Raw genomic sequence first — 17,707 nt, 5'->3', positions numbered from 1 at the left:
AGGCTAAAGCTGAAACTCCAGTACTTTGGCCACCTCATGCGAAGAGTTGACTCGTTGGAAAAGACTCTGATGCTGGGAGGGATTGGGGGCAGGAGGAGAAGGGGACCACAGAGGATGAGATGGCTGGATGGCATCACTGACTCCATGGACGTGAGTCTGAGTGAACTCTGGGAGTTGGTGATGGACAGGGAGGCCTGGTGTGCTGCGATTCATGGGGTTGAAAAGAGTCGGACATGACTGAACGACTGAACTGAACTGAACTGAGTGACAGATTTCCTCTTCTTGGGCTCTAAAATCACTGTGGATGGTGACCACAGCCATGAAATCAGAAGACGATTGCTTCGCGGCAGGAAATCTATGACAAACCTAGACAGTGTGTTGAAAAGCAGCAGTGTGTTGTGTCAGCATCTGCTGACAAAGGTGCGTATAATCAAGGCTATGGTTTTCCCAGTGGTCATGTATGGTTGTGAGAGCTGGACCGTAAAGAAGGCAGAATGCCAAAGAATTGATGCTTTTGAACTGTGGTGCTGCAGAAGACTCCTGAAAGTCCCTTGGACAGGAAGGAGATCAAATCAGTCAATCCTAAGGGAAATCAACCCTGAATACTCAGGGCTGGAAGGGCTGAAGCTGAAGCTCCGGTATTTCGGTCATCTGATGTGAACAGCCAACTCATTGGAAAAGTCCCTCATGCTAGGAGAGATTGAGGGCAAGAGGAGAAGAGGGTGTTAGAGGATGAGATGGGAAGATGGCATCACTGGGAGACAGGGAAAGTCGGGGAAGCCTAGCATGCTGAGGTCCATGGGGTCGCAAAGAGTTGTACACAACTGGGCAACTGAACAACAACAAGAAGAGGAAATTTAATTCCAGATGGATCATCCCCCACCCAGCAAAAAACGAGAGAGAGAGACAAAGAAACTATTAAACTATTAGAAGAAAACATGGAAGGTTAATAATAATCGCAGTGTGTTGAAGCACGACATTACACCTTTAATGATTTAAAAGATTAGTAACTGACTACATACAAATATAGAATTCCTATACACACACACAAATACTAGAAGGGTCAATAGATTAAGTCAGAGAAACTTTTCCAAGACATGATAGACAACAGAACGATTTCCTTAATATGTAAAGAGCTTTCAGAAGTCAATGAGGACCAAAAATCCAATAAAAGAGGCAAATGATATGAACAGTTTCTGAAAAGGGAATACAAATGTCTTCTAAGCATATAAAAGGGAGTTCATTCTCACTTGCCATAAGCTAAATATAAAATAAAACTACCACAAAATACTTAAAAAAAAATCTATCAGGTTGCTAATGATGAAAAAGTTTGATAATTCACCATGTTGCTGGGGTTTGGGGAAAAGAGCAGTCTCATGCACTGGGGGTGCATGTTCTAATCTCTCTCATTATATGTGTGAAATGTTCTAATCTCTCTGATAATAGCTATTAAAATGAGAAACTGCTGTATCCCTTCTGGGAATCTATCCAGGTGCCCAAGGACAGATTATAGCACAGCACACAGGCTGAGCAATTTACATGTAATCCACAAAGAATCCTGAGGCTGGTGTCACTGAGCAAAGGAGGGAAACTGAGGCCCAGAGGAGGGAGAGAATGAGGGTCCAGAATGCTGGTCGCACTGTCTCAGACAGGGGTGGGGTGGGGTTCACTTCACCTGTGGTGCTGGCCACCACAGCCCCAGCCACCTCCCTTGTCAGGCCAGCCTCCAAGTTTCAGGCAACACACCTGTTGGTGTGCAGAACAGGTCAGAGCAGAACCAGAGACGCTCAGCTTCAACATATGGAGGCCGAGCCGGCCACGCCGAGCCCTGCAAGTGCTGGGTGCCAGTTCCAATTAATTCTGACTTTCTCATTAAGCCGTTAGGAAAAGCCAGGTGGCCTCAGGCGGTAGGCCCTCGGCCTCGGCCGCTGGATTAGAGGGATCATGGTTTCTGCCTCGAGACACTGTATTATCTGTCACGGGCAATTATGGGAGACCCGGGCAGGCAGTGCCAAGCCTGGTGAATCCCTGAGTTCTAGAACCTGGGCAGATCTGAATTGTGGAGTCTCTGAAATCGTGGACACCCAGAATCTAAGAGTGCCCGGCATTCTAGATCTTCAGAATAATCTCCCCTCTTCCTGAACGTTCTAGAATCCTAGTGGGAATTCTCTGGCGGTCCAGTGGTTAGAACTCCACATTTTTTTCACTCCCAGAGCCTGGGTTCAATCCCTGGTCAGGGAACTAAGATCTCCCAAGCTGCACCATGTGGACAAAAAAATAGAATCCTAGAGCCAGGATCCTAAGTGGCAATCAACACATCACTCTGGCTGTCTTGGCAGGGAGAGGAATACATGGGCAGTCAGAGGCAGAAGGCCTGAGTGTAGGTGGAGGCCTGCACCCCACCAGTTCTGCAGGCAGATAGGGAGGGAGAATGCTGTGCTAGCTTGCCCCAGCCTGTGACATAGTCACTGAACTTGGCATGGCCAACTTATGGAATCACAAATCCTTGGCCTCTTGTGACACAGATTTCTTGGTGAAACTTTTCCCCTGGGTCAGAGGGTCTCTCAAACTGGAAGCCCAGGGGCTGAATCTGTTTTTTCTGCTGTTTCTGTTGTTTGGTTATTTTGGCCCACATAATGTTTACAAGAACTGGTGAATGAATTTTTTCCATATAAGAGCTCCAGTGCATACAGCGGAATACTACTCAGCCATAAAAGGAATGAAATTATGCCATTTTGCAGCAACAATGGATGGACCTAGAGATGATTATATACTAAGTGGTGATGTAAGTCAAAGACAAATACCACATGGTTTCACTTATATGTGGAATCTAAACTATGCCACAAGTGAACCTATCTATAAAATAGAAAGAGACTCACAGACATAGAGCACAGATCTATGGCTGCCAAGGGGGAGAGGGGATACAGGAGGGATGGAATGGGAGTTTGGGATTCAGTTCAGTTCAGTCGCTCAGTCGTGTCTTTGCGACCCCATGAATCGCAGCACGCCAGGCCTCCCTGTCCATCACCAACTCCCGGAGTTCACCCAGACTCACGTCCATGGAGTCAGTGATGCCATCCAGCCATCTCATCCTCTGTCTTCCCCTTCTCCTCCTGCCCCCAATTCCTCCCAGCATCAGAGTCTTTTCCAATGAGTCAACTCTTCACATGAGGTAGCCAAAGTACTGGAGTTTTAGCTTTAACATCATTCCTCTCAAAGAAATTCCAGGGCTGATCTCCTTTAGAATGGACTGGTTGGATCTCCTTGCAGTTCAAGGGACTCTCAAGAGTCTTCTCCAATACCACAGTTCAAAAGCATCGATTCTTCGGCGCTCAGCCTTCTTCACAGTCCAACTCTCACATCCATACATGACCACAGGAAAAACCATGGCCTGGACTAGACGGACCTTTGTTGGCAAAGTAATGTCTCTGCTTTTGAATATGCTATCTAGGTTGGTCATAACTTTCCTTCCAAGGAGTAAGCATCTTTTAATTTCATGGCTGCAATCACCATCTGCAGTGATTTTGGAGCCCAGAAAAATAAAGTCTGACACTGTTTCCACTGTTTCCCCATCTATTTCCCATGAAGTGATGGGACCGGATGCCATGATCTTCGTTTTCTGAATGTTGAGCTTTAAGTCAACTTTTTCACTCTCCACTTTCACTTTCATCAAGAGGCTTTTTAATTCCTCTTCACTTTCTGCTATAAGGGTGGTGTCATCTGCATATCTGAGGTTATTGATCAGATGCAAGTTATTATAGAGAATGGATAAATGACAAGGCTCTACTGAACAGCACAGGGAACCATATTCAACTATGCATGAACATGCTCAGTTGCGAAGTCATGTCTGACTCTTTGGGACTCCATGGACTGTAGCCTCCCAGGCGCCTCTGTCCATGGGATTTTCCAGGCAAGAATACTGGAGTGGGTTGCCATTTCCTCCTCTAGGAGATCTTCCCACTCCAGGAAACAAATCCATGTGTCCTGCATCTCCTCTCATTGGGCAGGCAGATTCTTTACCTCTGAGTCACCTGGGAAGCCCATATTCAACTATATCCTGCGATAAACCATAATGGAAAAGAATATTAAAAAGAAACATGTATAACTGAGTCACTTCGCTGTACTGCAGAAATTAACACAACATTATAAATCAACTATATTTTGATTAAAAATGAAAAAAAAAAAAAGACACTCTAAGGACTTCCCAGGTGGTCCAGTGGCTGAGACTCCTTTCTCCCAATGCCAAGGGCTGGGGTTTGATCCCTGGTCAGGGAACTAGATCCCACATGCTACAACAGAAGATTCCACATGATGCAACAAAGATTGAAGATCCCAAAGATCTTCATGTGCTGCAGTAAGAGCCAACGCAGCTTTATTTGAGTCTTTAAGATGACCCTCAGATCCCTAGTGGTGAGTGGAGAATTCTCAGAGGATCCCACTGACCCACAGGTTAATGGATGTGCTTGTAGTTATAAGGATCAAAGAGATGGTTTCTGAAACTTACTGAGTCCTTAGGCTGTGTGCCAGGCAGGGTTCAAAGAGCCTTACAAACCGTAACTCACTTAATCACTGAACAACAAATCTATGAGGCTGCTATCATATCAGACCCATTATACAGATGAGGAGACCGGGTCCACAGCATGAAAAGCAGCACCAAGTAAGTGCTTGGGTTTAGGAGAACCTAAAATTTGCTCAGTCCCCTCTGTGGACACCCATTCTTGTCTCTCCAGAGAGCATTGCCTCTGGCATTCCAGGAAATTTTCCTGAATGTTTTGGTTCTCCAGTTTCTTGGGTGACTCCATGCAGAACTGCTGGGAAAGGTGAGGGGAGAGGAGAGTGTGGCAAGTTTCTGGGTTCCTGGAAATATCAGACACACAGAGACACCGCCCCCCAGCCTCTGACACATACACACACACACCACATACCTTGAGACAAAATGAGACCGAGACTGGCTGGATACACACTCCCAAGATAAAACCAGACACACCCATTTCAAAACACTTGTGCACACACACACACCCAGACCAATGAAAACACACCCCGGGACAAGCAGTGCTACTACGCACAGGAGATATGCACAGGGCCTTGGCACGGGGGTGGCAAGGTTACAGGGATTCTGGACATCCTTGATTCCTGCGAAACTCTGCTGCAGCCTTCATCTCCATCTCCATCTCCCTGCTGGGGTCGGGCCTCCCGCTAACGTGCCAGTGGACCAGTAGGGGAACCGCAGGCGGAGAGAAAAGGACTGGGGCTTGCCAAGAGGCCAGGTAGGGACAACCGTGGGGCAGTGTGTGGCTCTCTAGCACCATCCAGTGGCTATGTGGTGGGGGCGCAGGGGTCGCAGCAGCCCCTGAGGTTCAATATCTTTGCGTCTCCGAGTCCCTCTGCGTCTGCTTTTGTCTCTGTCTGGATCTGTGTCCCTCTCTGTGTCTCAGTCTCTTGTCTTCTCTATGCGTTGCTGTCTCTTTTTCCTTCTGAGTCTGTCTGTCTCTGTTTCTCTGAAGCTCTGTTCCTTCTTCATCTCTCCATCTTTTTTTCTCTCTCCCACTCTTCCCGCTCCCCGCTCCCCCAACTGCTCTTCCATGAATTAGCCGCCTCTCTCATTAGCCTGCAGCTGTGACTCAGTCCAGGTTGGGCATGAACTACCAACCTTATCAGCTCTGCTAGCCAGCGTGCTCCTACCACCTACGTTCAGGTCTTTGGAGTGGGGGTGGGGGACCTCATGCCTGGAGTCTGCAGGAGGCTCCCCCTGCTGTTACCTTTGTCCAGATAACTTGGCCATGAGCCTACCTTGGCTTGTCCCTTCCCCAGGACTGGCTGCTGCCAGTTCCCTAGAGACAGAAAGTGCTGGTTGCCTTTCTGGGATAACAGACACCTTTATCCCTACTAGGAGCCTGAGGATCCCTTCAACTGCTAAAGCCTGCCATCCCCACCCCCAGTGCCCTCAAATTGCCTGTGTCTGCTGGCCTGATCCCTGACCCCACTGGGACCTCACAGGTCACTCTGAACCCAACTCACACACATTCCTGCTTGCTAGGTTCCTCCCAGATTGCCACACCCATTCCTTCCCAGGGGCTCCTGCACATTCTGTTCCCTCTCCTGGGATATCCTTCCAGTCAGCTCCTTCAGGAAGCCAGGCTCACTCCACCTCCTGCTTAAAACACTCCCCATGGGCTCCACAGAGCAAATCTGTCTCAGTCATGGTCACTGCTGTGTCCCTAGCACAGAGCCTGGCACACAGGAAATGCCCTGGAAGCTGCTGCTAAACAGAAGAGCTCTCTCCGGCTTCCCTGGTGGCTCGGTGGTAAAGAATCTGCCTGCCAATGCCAGGAGACCTAGGTTCCATCCCTGTGTCCAGAAGATCCCCTGGAGAAGGAAATAGCAACCCACTCCAATATTTTTGCCTAGGAAATCCCATGGACAGAGGAGCCTGGCAGGCTACAGTCCTTGGAGTTGCAGAGAGTCGGACACGACTGAGCAACTATGTCAAGCCCAGGTCACATCTTGTCTTGCTGAGGGTGTGGGCCTTGACCTAACAGACTACATTTCACCCTATGTCCTGTTTTCCCAGGGACAGGGGGCGAGGAGACTTTTTCTGGGCTGCCTGTGAAATTTGCCCTGCTGGGTCTCATTTCAGCCAAGTCTGTAAATATTCGGTCTGCCGGGGCCGGCAGGGGAAGCTTCAGTGTGTTTTACGAGCCTCCCCATGGGGCCCAGCGCGAAGTTTCTGTGGCTGGCTATGTGGGGCGCCCGGCAGTTTCACGGCTGACTGGCACGAGGTGGGTCTGACTGTGAGATTGGAGGCAGCCGTGAGGCATCATCAGCGGCTCCTGGCACTTAACCCCTCAGCGTGCAGCTTTCAGATACCCGAACAGGGCCCCTTCTTTGAAAAACTGCAAACACAGGGTTATAGATTACAGCTGTGGTGGGCGTGGGGGCAGATCGAACCCCCTCCCCAAGACTGCAAGGAGGCGGAAGGCCCCAGTTTAGACCTGTCTCTTCTAGAAGAATTGACTGCAACCACAATCACTGGCTAAGCACCCACAGATGCTGGGTCCCGTGCAAAGCCCTTTATTTTTGACTCTTTAAAAAAATACTTTTATTTTAGAGACTTCCCTCGTGGTTCAGTCACTAAGACTCCATGCTGCCAATGCAGGGGGCCCGGGTTCAACCCCCTGGTCAGGGAACCAGATCCCGCATGCCGCAGCTAAGAGTTTGCATATACCAAGACCTGGTACAACCTAATAAAAGAAAATAATAATAATTTTATTTATTTTTGACTGCTGGGCCTTTGTTGGTTGACGCACAGGCTTTCCGCTAGTTGCGGCGAGTAGGGGCTACTCCTTACTTGTGACGCACGGGCTTCTCGTTGCGGGGGCTTCTCTTGTTGTGGAGCACAGACTCTAGAGTGCTGGCTTCTGTAGTTTCTTCTCCTGGGCTCTAGAGCACGGGCTCAACAGTTGTAGCGCGAGGGCTTAGTTGCTCCGCAGCATGTGGGATCTTCCCAGGTCAAGGATCAAACCCATGTCTCCTGCACTGGCAGGCAGATTCTGTACCACTGAGCCACCAGGGAAGCCTGTAAAGCACTTTAAATGCATCAGCTCCTTGCATCCTCAGAAATCCCCCAGCCCGTTTTACAAAGAGAAGACTCAGGGACTTCCCTGGAGATCCAGTAGTTAAGACTCTGTGCTCCCAAAGCAGGGGGCACATGTTCGATCTCTGGTTGGGGAGGATCTTATATGCTGCGGGGCATGGCCAAAAAAAAAGACAGCAAGAAAAAACTCAGGCGTTCAAGGTAACTGGTTCCAGGTCATCCAGGTGGCAAAGGGTAGAGCTGGGATAACATTCTCCAGCCTGGCTTGGTCTCACATAAGTCACCCAGCCCTCACGGGGGCCTCCCTGACAGGACCATGGTGAGGAGCCCCTGGAAGCCACTTCTCAACAGTCAGCTTCCCAGGGGACAATGGGTCAGTTGGGGCTGGGAACCTGCATTTTAAAGAAGCCCCTCCCTGGGAATTCCCTAGAGGTCCAGTGGTTAGAACTCAGAGCTTTTGCTGCCATGGCCCAGGTTCTCCCTGGTCAGGGAACTAAGATCCCACAAGCCACCGTGGTGGTGTGACTAAAAAATAAATAAGCCCATCCCTCCACCGCCAGGTAACTCTTACTAGAGGTGTTCCTTGGACCTTCCTCAGGAATAGCAGCAGCCTTACTATTGCACGTGTCCGAACATGCCAGGTTCCCTCCCAATCTCAGTGGAGATGGTCTGCCACCTGGTGTTGACTGAAGACACTACAAGGCTTGGTGTCCCCGTCAGACATTCTAAGCTAGCATTCTGCCAGGCCCCAGAAGACCCAAAAGGCCAGACCAGGAATGAAAACATGAAGACAGAGGATTTTAAGGATTTTTTTTAATGTAGACCATTTTTGGAGAAGGCAATGGCAACCCACTCCAGTACTCTTGCCTGGGAAATCCCATGGACGGAGGAGCCTGGTAGGCTACAGTCCATGGGGTCGCGAAGAGTCAGACATGACTGAGCGACTTCACTTTCACTTTTCACTTTCATTCACTGGAGAAGGAAATGGCAACCCACTCTGGTGTTCTTGCCTGGAGAATCCCAGGGATGGGGGAGCCTGCTGGGCTGCCATCTATGGGGTCGCACACAGTCGGACACGACTGACGTGACTTAGCAGCAGCAGCAGACCATTTTTTAAGTCTTTATTGAAGTTGTTACAATATTGCTTTGTTTTATGTTTTGGTTTCTTGCCTGTGAGGCATGTGGGATCTCAGCTCCCTAACCAGGGATCGCACCCACACCCCCTGCATTGGAAGGCAGAGTCTTAACCACTGGACTACCAGGGAAGTCCATAAGATACAGGATTATTGTGTCCTTTCTCTCTTTCTCCTCTGCATAGATTCGATAAGAATTTACTCTGTGTCTACCATGCTGGCTCCTTGGAAGAAAAGTTATGACAAACCTAGACAACACATTAAAAAAGAGAGACATCACTGTGATGACAAAGATCTATATAGTCAAAGCTATGGTTTTCCCAGTAGTCACGTATGGATGTGAGAGTTCGACCATGAAGAAGGCTAAGGACCGAAGAATGAATACTTTCAAACTATGATGCTGGAGAAGACTCTTGGGAGTCCCTTAGACAGTAAGGAGATCAAACTAGCCAATCCTAAAGAAAATCAACCCTGATTATTCATTGGAAGGACTGATGCTGAAGCTGAAGCGCCAATACTTTGACCACCTGACCTGAAGAGCTGACTCATTTGAAAGGACCCTGAAGCTGGGGAAGATTGAAGGCAGGAGGAAAAGGGGACGACAGAGAATGAGTTGGTTGGATGGCATAATTGACTCAATGAACATGAGTTTGAGCAAACTCTGGGAGACAGTGATGGACAGGGAAGCCTGGTATGCTGCAGTCCATGGGGTCACAGAGAGTCGGACACGACTTAGAACAACAACAACCGCGTTCTGGGTGTATTAGTTAGACATGGATGTGTTACCCATGTCTTTATTTTCTTGTTTCTGATGCTTTGACATCTGGGGCTTCAGCCCCTCCCAGGACCAGCTAATTCCCAGAGACAGCAAACAAGTTGCCCTAGGGTGCCTTTCACATGCAAACCAGTCGACTCAGAGCTCACATCCCAATTGGCTCCTCTCACACTCGGTGTCACTATCCCCCTGCCCTAATCACCCCAGGGTCAGTGCCAGGCAGCTTTTTCTCGCGTCTGTCATGTCCCTTTGTGACCCTAGGCCGCAGCCTACCAGACTCTTCTCTTCATGGGGTTCTCCAGGTAAGAATACTGGAGTGGGTTTCCTCTGCCAAGGGATCTTCCCGAAACAGGAATCAAACCTGGGTCTCCCACATCACTGGCAGATTCTTCACCATCTGAGTCATCAGGCCAAGCCTGAGGCCACAGGTAGCCACTGTCTCACTTCCTTGGTCAGTACTCACGCCTGTGAACCTCCGCCCCCAACACAGATTCCCATCCCAGTGGGAAAGGCAAAATAACGCCCCCTCCCCCTACCCAAAGAAGTCCACATCAGAGATCCCTTCCTGACTGTGATCATGTACCAGGAAGGGAGGGAGACCCTACCAGGGCCCGAGAGTGGGCTCTTGTCTAACATTCAGAAGTGAATTGTCTGAGGAGACACACGGGCTGACAAAGCAAGAGACTTTGTTGGGAAGGGGGCGCCCGGGTGGGGGTAGAAAATAGCAAATAAAGGAACCCAGGAGAACTGCTCTGCTACGTGGCTCGAAGGCTCAGGGTTTATGGTAATGAGGTTGGTTTCTGAGTTGCCTCTGGCCAGTCATCTTGTTTGGCCCACATTTAGTCTGAGTCACCAGGCTTAGGGCTTCTCTGGTAGCTCGGTGGTGTAAAGAATCCACCTGCCAATTCAGGAGATGAAAGAGACTTGGGTTCGATCCCTGAATTGGGAAGATCCCCTGGAGGACGAATTGGCATCTCACACCAGTATTCTTGCCTGGAAAATTCTCTTAACAGAGGGGCCTGGCGGGCTACAGTCCAGGGGGTCACAAAGAGTTGGACACAACTGAGTGACTGAGCACACACACATGCACACACATACACACACCCCTGGTTCTTCCAGGTGGTGTGTGCATCTCTTGTTCAAGATGGATTCAAGCATGAAGGATTCTGGGAGGTTGGTAGGACATATTATGGGCTGGTATCTCCTCCCTCCTTTTGGCCCCTCTCAAATTCTTCTGGTTAGTTTTCAGAGGCAGCACCACTTTGCTTTTCAGGACCTACTGTTGCGAGGCAATTCGGGCAAGCAGGCCTGGCCAAGGCTCATGATTTCAGAAATTGTCCCCTAATAGTCAGAGGGAGATGTGACTGTGGAAAAAGGATGAAAAATATGCTGCATTCCTGGCTCCTGAAGCTGGAGGAAGGGGCCAGGATGCAAGGAGTGTGGGTGGCTTGGAGAAGCTGGAAAAGGCAGGGAATCAGATCGCTCTCCTAGTGCCTTGGAAAGAAACAGCTCTGCAGGCACCTTGAATTGGAGGACTTCAGGCCTCCAGACTTTGAGGTGAGAGGTTTATGTGAATTTCTTATGACAGCCAGAGGAAACACACACCTAATTCTCTTGCAGGTATTGTGTGAAACTCTCAAATCATAAAATCAGTGCAATACTGGGAATTTCCTGGTAATGAGTGTTTAGAACTCAGCACACTCATTGCTGAGGCCCCAGGTTTGATCCCTGATCAGGGAACTAAGATTCCCACAAACTGCATGCCAAGCACCGCCCCCCCCCGCCCCCCTTAAAAAAAAAAAATCAGCGCTACTCTGGGGAGAGGAGATGCTGAGAAACTGGCATCTTGCTGAGCCAATGAGGCCTCTGGCTCATAAGGTTGGACCTGACATAGTCACCCACCAGAATCTGCCCAGCGACCTGGGGTGGAGGCATCATGCCCATTTGAGAAATGACAACTCTGAGAGCTCCAGAGAGGGTAAGTCACTTTTCCAAGGACACACAGTTGACAAAAGAAGGAGAGTCTGAGATGTGAACCCACTGGCCTCACCATCCTGTGATCTTGTGACCAACGAGGGAGGGATGGGCTAACCTCTGGAGGGTTGGGGAGGGGCAGCACTGGGAGGTCTCAGTGGAGACCCCGCCCCTCGATCTGCAAACCAGTGAAAAAGCACCATATCCCCAGGAACTGACAACTCTATGCCTGTGTTTTTAAAAACTCAAAAGTCCTTTTTAGAGCACTGCATGTGAAAATATTTAACGAAGAGGAATGCGTGCAATTTGAGACTGGCAATCATTGTGCAGGCTGGGGAATTCCTGCAAAGTGAGAAAATTTAACCTAGGAGCTGTTTTGAAATGTAATGAAATCTTTATGAATACAGAATTTAGCGGTTGATGGAGTTGACACATTTTTGTAAATGTGGAGACATGTGATAAGGTATTCATTCTGATTTTGCAGTTTTCTCTTTGCATTTTCGGAGCTGATCATTTCTGCCCTCTTTCTCTCTGGGCCTCAGAAAACATTTTATGGGTCTCCTGGAGAACATGAGTACCTTAGGCCCTATTCCTGTAGGCCTCCCAGTGCCTGTTAACATTTATTGAACACTTAACATTTTCTAGGAGCTTTTTACATCTATTAACTAATTTAATCTTGGCAAAGACCCTCTATGACAAATACTGTCCTATTCTCAGTTAACAAAGCCAAAACAGAGAGGAACTAGTAACTCCTATGGGCAGACAGGTAGGTTGGATTCCAAGTCTGTCTCCCAAGCCTACTGCCGTGGTTCTCATTCCTATGACACCCAACCGCCCCTACCCTGACCTTTAAAACATTTTTTAAAAATCGTGGCAAAATATATGTAACACAAAAATTTGCCTTCGTATGGACAGGTGCACAGTGTTATATTTAAAGTGGATAACCAACAAAGACCTACTGTATAGCACAGGGAACTCTGCTCAATGTTATATGGCAGCCTGAATATGAGGGGAGTTTGGGGGAGAATGGAGGAGGGCATGGCAACCCACTCCAGTATTCTTGCCTGGAAAATCCCATGGACAGAGGAGCCTGGTGGGCAACGGTCCATAGAATCACAGAGTCAGACACAATTGAAGTGACTTAGCACGCATGCATGGTTACCATTAAATACATATGGCTGCGTCCTTTTGCTGTTCACCTGAAACTATCAACACTGTTACTCAGCTATACCCCAATAAAAAATAGACAGTTTAATTAAAAACTCTTGCCATCCTATACATGTACCTGTGTTCATAGCAACACTATTTACAGTATCTATGACACAGAATCAATCTAAAAGTCCATCGACAGAGGAATGGATAAAGATGTGGTACATATATACAATGGAATATTACTCAGCCGTAAAAAGAATGAATAATGCCAATGAAAGAATTAAATAATGCCATTTGCAGCAATATAAGTTGATTATTATGGAGAAGGCAATGGCACCCCACTCCAGTACTCTTGCTTGGAAAATCCCATGGGCGGAGGAGCCTGGTGGGCTGCAGTCCATTAAGTCGCTAAGAGTCGGACACGACTGAGCAACTTCACTTTCACTTTTCACTTTCATGCATTGGAGAAGGAAATGGCAACCCACTCCGGTGTTCTTGCCTGGAGAATCCCAGGAACTGGGGACCCTGGAGGGCTGCCATCTATGGGGTTGCACAGAGTCGGACACGACTGAAGCGACTTAGCAGCAGCAGCAGAAGAAATTATTATACTAAGTCAGACAAAAAATGAAAATATCATATCACTTATATATGGAATCTAAAATATGACATGAATGTATCTATATAACAGAAATAGATTCACAGAAGTAGAGAGCAGACTTATGGTTGCCAAGGGGGAGGGGGATGAGGGAGGGAAGGACTGGGAATCTGGCATTAGCAAACTAGCATATATATATATATATATATAAGATGGATAAACTACAAGGTCCTACTCTATAGCACAGGGAACTACACTCAATATCCTGTGATAAACCACAATGGAAAAGAATATAACTGAGCGACTAAACAACAAGCAACAACAACATTCCACTGTATGGCTGGACCACCATTTGCTTATCCACACTACTAACACACTCATTGGTGGTGGTGGTCAGTCACTTCAGTTGTGTCCAACTCTTTGCTACCCACTGGACTGTAGCCTGCCAGGCTCCTCTGTCCACGGAATTCTCCAGGCAAGAATACTGGAGTGGGTTCCCATTTCCTTCTCCAGGGGATCTTCCCCACCCAGGGATCGAATTCCCATCTTCTGTGGCTCCTGCATTGGCAGGCAGATACTTTACCACTAAAGATAAAGATACTTTACCACTAAGCCACCAAGGAAGGCCTAACACACCCAACAGAATGGCTATTATTTAAAACAAGAAACGCACTCAGAAAACAAGTGGTGAAGATGGGAGACACACTCGGAACTCCCGTGCAGGGCTGGTGGGAATGTTAAGATGGGGCAGCCGCGATGGAAAACAACCTGGCAGTTCCTCAAAAGTTAAATGTCTAAAATTACCATAGGAGCCAGGAATTTCACTCCCAGGTATACATTCAGGAGAGTAGAAAACAGGTGTGCAGAGACATCCAGGCACACTCATCTTCACAGCAGCACGACTGACAGCAGCCAAAAGGTGGACACAGCCTAAGTGTCCCAGGTTCTATTTTTTTTTTTTTGCCACACTGCATATCATGCTGGATCTTAGTTCCCCACCCAGGGTTAGAATGTGCAGCCCCTCCATTTGAAGCATGGGATCTTAACCACTGGACTGCCAGGGAAGTCCCTGCAGGTTCTTTTTATAACAAGTCTTTTCTTCCACCTCCCTTTTGTCTCCAGAAATAAAAATCAGAGCTAATATGACTTGTGCGCTCCATCGCTTCAGTGGTGTCTGACTCTTTGCAACCCCATGGACTGTAGCCTGCCAGGCTCCTCTGTCCAAGGGATTTTCCAGGCAAGAATACCATGGGTTGCCATTTCCTTCTCCAGGGGCTCTTCCTGACCAAGAAATCGAACCCGTGTGTCTTGCGTCTGTCCCCTGCATTGGCAGGCAGGTTCTTTACCACTAGTGCCCCCTGGGAAGCCCATTATGACTTAACCACATACAGTTAAAAAAACAACAACAAAACAGCAGCCCAACCATATGATGCTCTATCAGAAGAAATAAAAAGAAAATAATGTCTGATAAATACTAATTCAGCCTGTGAATGCCGGGCACCAGTCCTGGTTACACTGAGCACAGGATGAAGTGCTCAGACACGTGGGTCTATTGAGACAGCTCATCTGAGGCAGAAGCAGCAGGGGGGGTGTTTAGACCCTGCAGGTCTGTTCACAGAAACGGTGAACAACTCTTTGTAAGGTTCTGGACTAAATGACAAGCCATTTTCCTCAATTTTCCCAGAAGTTGCGCTTCTGAAAAATCTGTGTATCTTTGAAAACTGTGACCTCTTTTCCCTGCCAAATTCACATGTTGATGTCCTGGCCCCTAGGACCTCAGGAAGTGACTGTACTTGAAGACAAGACCTGCACAGAGGTTGCTGTTGTTCAGTTGCTCAGTAGTGTCTGACCCCACGCACTGCAGCATGCCAGACTTTCCTGTCCTTCACTATCTCCTGGAGTTTGCTCAAATTCATGTCCACAGAGGTAATCAAGTTAAAATGAGGTCATTTGGGTGGGTGCTAATCCAACATTGACTGTGACCTTATAAAAAGGGGAATTTGGACACATAAGCACGCATACAACACACACACACACACACACACACACACAGGGAGAAGGCTGCGTGAAGGAGGCAGAGAGACATTTACAAGTCAAGAGATGCCAAAGATTACAGACTTCCCTGGTGGTCCAGTGGTTAAGACTTTGCCTCCCAATGCAGAGGGTGTGGGTTCCATCCCTGGTTGGGGAGCTAAGATCCCACATGCCTCTTTGGACAAAAAAATAAAACATAAAAAAAAGTATTGTTTTTTTTTTTCCTCCCTGGCTGCTTGAAGATCACCTGCCATTGTGAATGACATAGTAACTATCTGGACCAGGAAGTTCATGACCAACCAATTACTTCGGCAGAAACAAATGGTCATAGATGTTCTTCACCCTGGAAAGGCAACAGTACTTGAAACAGAAATTTGGGGAAAACTGGCCAAAATGTGCCAGACCACACCAGATGTCATCTTTGTATTTGGATTGCGAATCCATTTTGGTGGTGGCAAGACAACTGGCTTTGGAATGATTTATGATTCCTTGGATTACGCGAAGAGTGAGCCCAAACACAGGCTGACAAAATATGGCCTAAATGAGAAGAAAAAGACCTCAAGAAAACAGCCAAAGGAACTCAAGAACAGAATGAAGAAAGTCAGGGGGACTACAAAGGCTGATGTTGGTGCTGGCAAAAAAAAGGAGTAAAGATTCTGCAGTGGCTGTATCTGTGGTGACTGTGCAGATGTTTCTTGAGAGAATAAACTAAGACCTTTTACAAAAAAAAAAAACACAAAACAGTAATCAATTCAATAAAGACTTAAAAAAAAAGATGCCAAAGATTGCCAGCAACCGTCAAAGTCTGATGACCACCAGAGTCAGGGAGCTTCCCAGCTGGCACTAACGGTAAAGAACCTGTCTGCCAATTCAGAAAACATGAGACACAGGTTTGATCCTTCGGTCAGGAAGATCCCCTAGAGAAGGGAATGGTTACACATTCCAGTACTGCCTGGAGAATTCCAAGGACAGAGGAGGCTGGTGGGCTACAGTCGATGGGGACACTGTATTGCCAAGATTCAGACGTGACTGAGTGACTAAAGCTTTCACTTTCACTGGACTGGATTGGAGTCTGGGAAAGGGCCTGTAACAGAATCCCCTCAACAGCCTTAGAAGAAACCAGCTGTGCTGACACCTTGACTTTGGACTCCTGACCTCTACAACTGGAAGAGAATAAATGACTACATCACCTATCCTGTAGGGTATCCAAGTACCATGGAGCCTGGTGTTAGGCCTGGGTAATGAGGAAGGGGCCTGTCTTTCCTCACAGGCTGTGGGGTGATACAGGCCCACACTCTTCACACTTCCTGGGGCCCCCTCGGGAGCACCAGTTCTGAACTTTAGGACTTGCTCCTACCTTGTAACAAGATCTGTGAACAGGTGACACCTCCAGGTCCCAATCCCAACCTGGCTTCTCCCAGCCAACTCTGAACCCCCTGGACCCTGGTTTCCAGACTAGTTTGTGGGGTGCAATGAGGCTGTCCGTGCAGGAGGTAATATGCCACACTGGGCCCCAGTGCATGGAGATGGCATCCTGTCAACTTGTCATTGGAAAACGACTCTAAAAGCCCCCGTGGTGAGGGAGGTGTTTATTTGGGCAATTCAGACAGACAGGGACCACCAGATGCAGGCTTCAAGGCAAGCTGGGTCGGGTTTTCAGATTGCTCTTTTAAACCCTTGCTTCACCAACCCAGCAGGAACACAGGGGACTCCAGGAGAATTGGCAATTGTTCTGGGGCCAGTGGGTGGCTGTCCTAGTTACAGAGAAAGGGGAGGGGAAGGAGGGAATCATGTTCCCAGCAGGCTGCACACAGGTTAACTCATCACTCGCCAGTCCAGACCACACAGGTCCAGGGCTGGGACTCAGGGAGGCAGCTCTCCCTCTTGCCCCCAAGCCCTGCACAGGCCCCCCCAGGGTCAGCCTCATGGCCACCAGGTCATCTCATCCCTGAGAAGGGCAGGGCCAGCGATCTTCCAGAGACACGCCTCACTGTGGTGTCACACCGCAGGGGCCTAGATGGAGCTGGGAGAAGCTCGTGAACAACCCCTTTGGCGTCAGGGGTTTTCAATGAAGGTTGCTGCTGTGAGTGTGCTATGTCATGTCCAATTCTTTGAGACCCCATGGACTGTAGCCCGCCAGACTCCTCTGTCCATGGGATTTCCCACGCAAGAATACTGTAGTGGGTTGCCATTTCCTTCTCCAGGGGATCTTCCCAACCCAGGGATCGAACCTGTGTCTCCTGAATTCCAGGCAGATTCTTTATCACTGCGTTGCCAGGGGAAGCCCTTAATTAAGATCACTGCTATTTATAATCACAAATGAGATTTCACCTATGAACTTGCATTTCCAGGAAAACGGGTGGATCCAGTACCGCTGAGCTTGTGCCAAGCAAGGGTTGCCCAACCCCGCCGCTCAGCCAGACCCACAAATCGCACAGAACTGTCAGGTA

General features: G+C 48.4%; 1 long non-coding RNA gene and 1 pseudogene across 1 annotated transcript; both read left to right on the top strand.

The window, feature by feature from the left end:
• Positions 1-5,021: 5,021 nt before the first annotated feature.
• Positions 5,022-10,387, top strand: LOC147368763 (uncharacterized). The gene is made up of 2 exons (XR_015166804.1): positions 5,022-5,267; positions 8,913-10,387. It is a non-coding gene; the product is annotated as an uncharacterized LOC147368763 (long non-coding RNA).
• A 259-nt stretch (positions 10,388-10,646) lies between these two features.
• On the top strand, positions 10,647-16,047 carry LOC147368762 (small ribosomal subunit protein eS24 pseudogene; annotated as a pseudogene).
• Positions 16,048-17,707: the final 1,660 nt, after the last annotated feature.

Source organism: Bos grunniens, chromosome 7 (genome assembly GCF_055505025.1).
Source record: "Bos grunniens cultivar Pamir isolate PY7600 chromosome 7, Bosgru_T2T1.0, whole genome shotgun sequence".
Taxonomy (NCBI): domain Eukaryota; kingdom Metazoa; phylum Chordata; class Mammalia; order Artiodactyla; family Bovidae; genus Bos; species Bos grunniens.
Note: the sequence above shows the minus strand (reverse complement) of the source record. Positions and strands in the feature narration are given on the sequence as shown.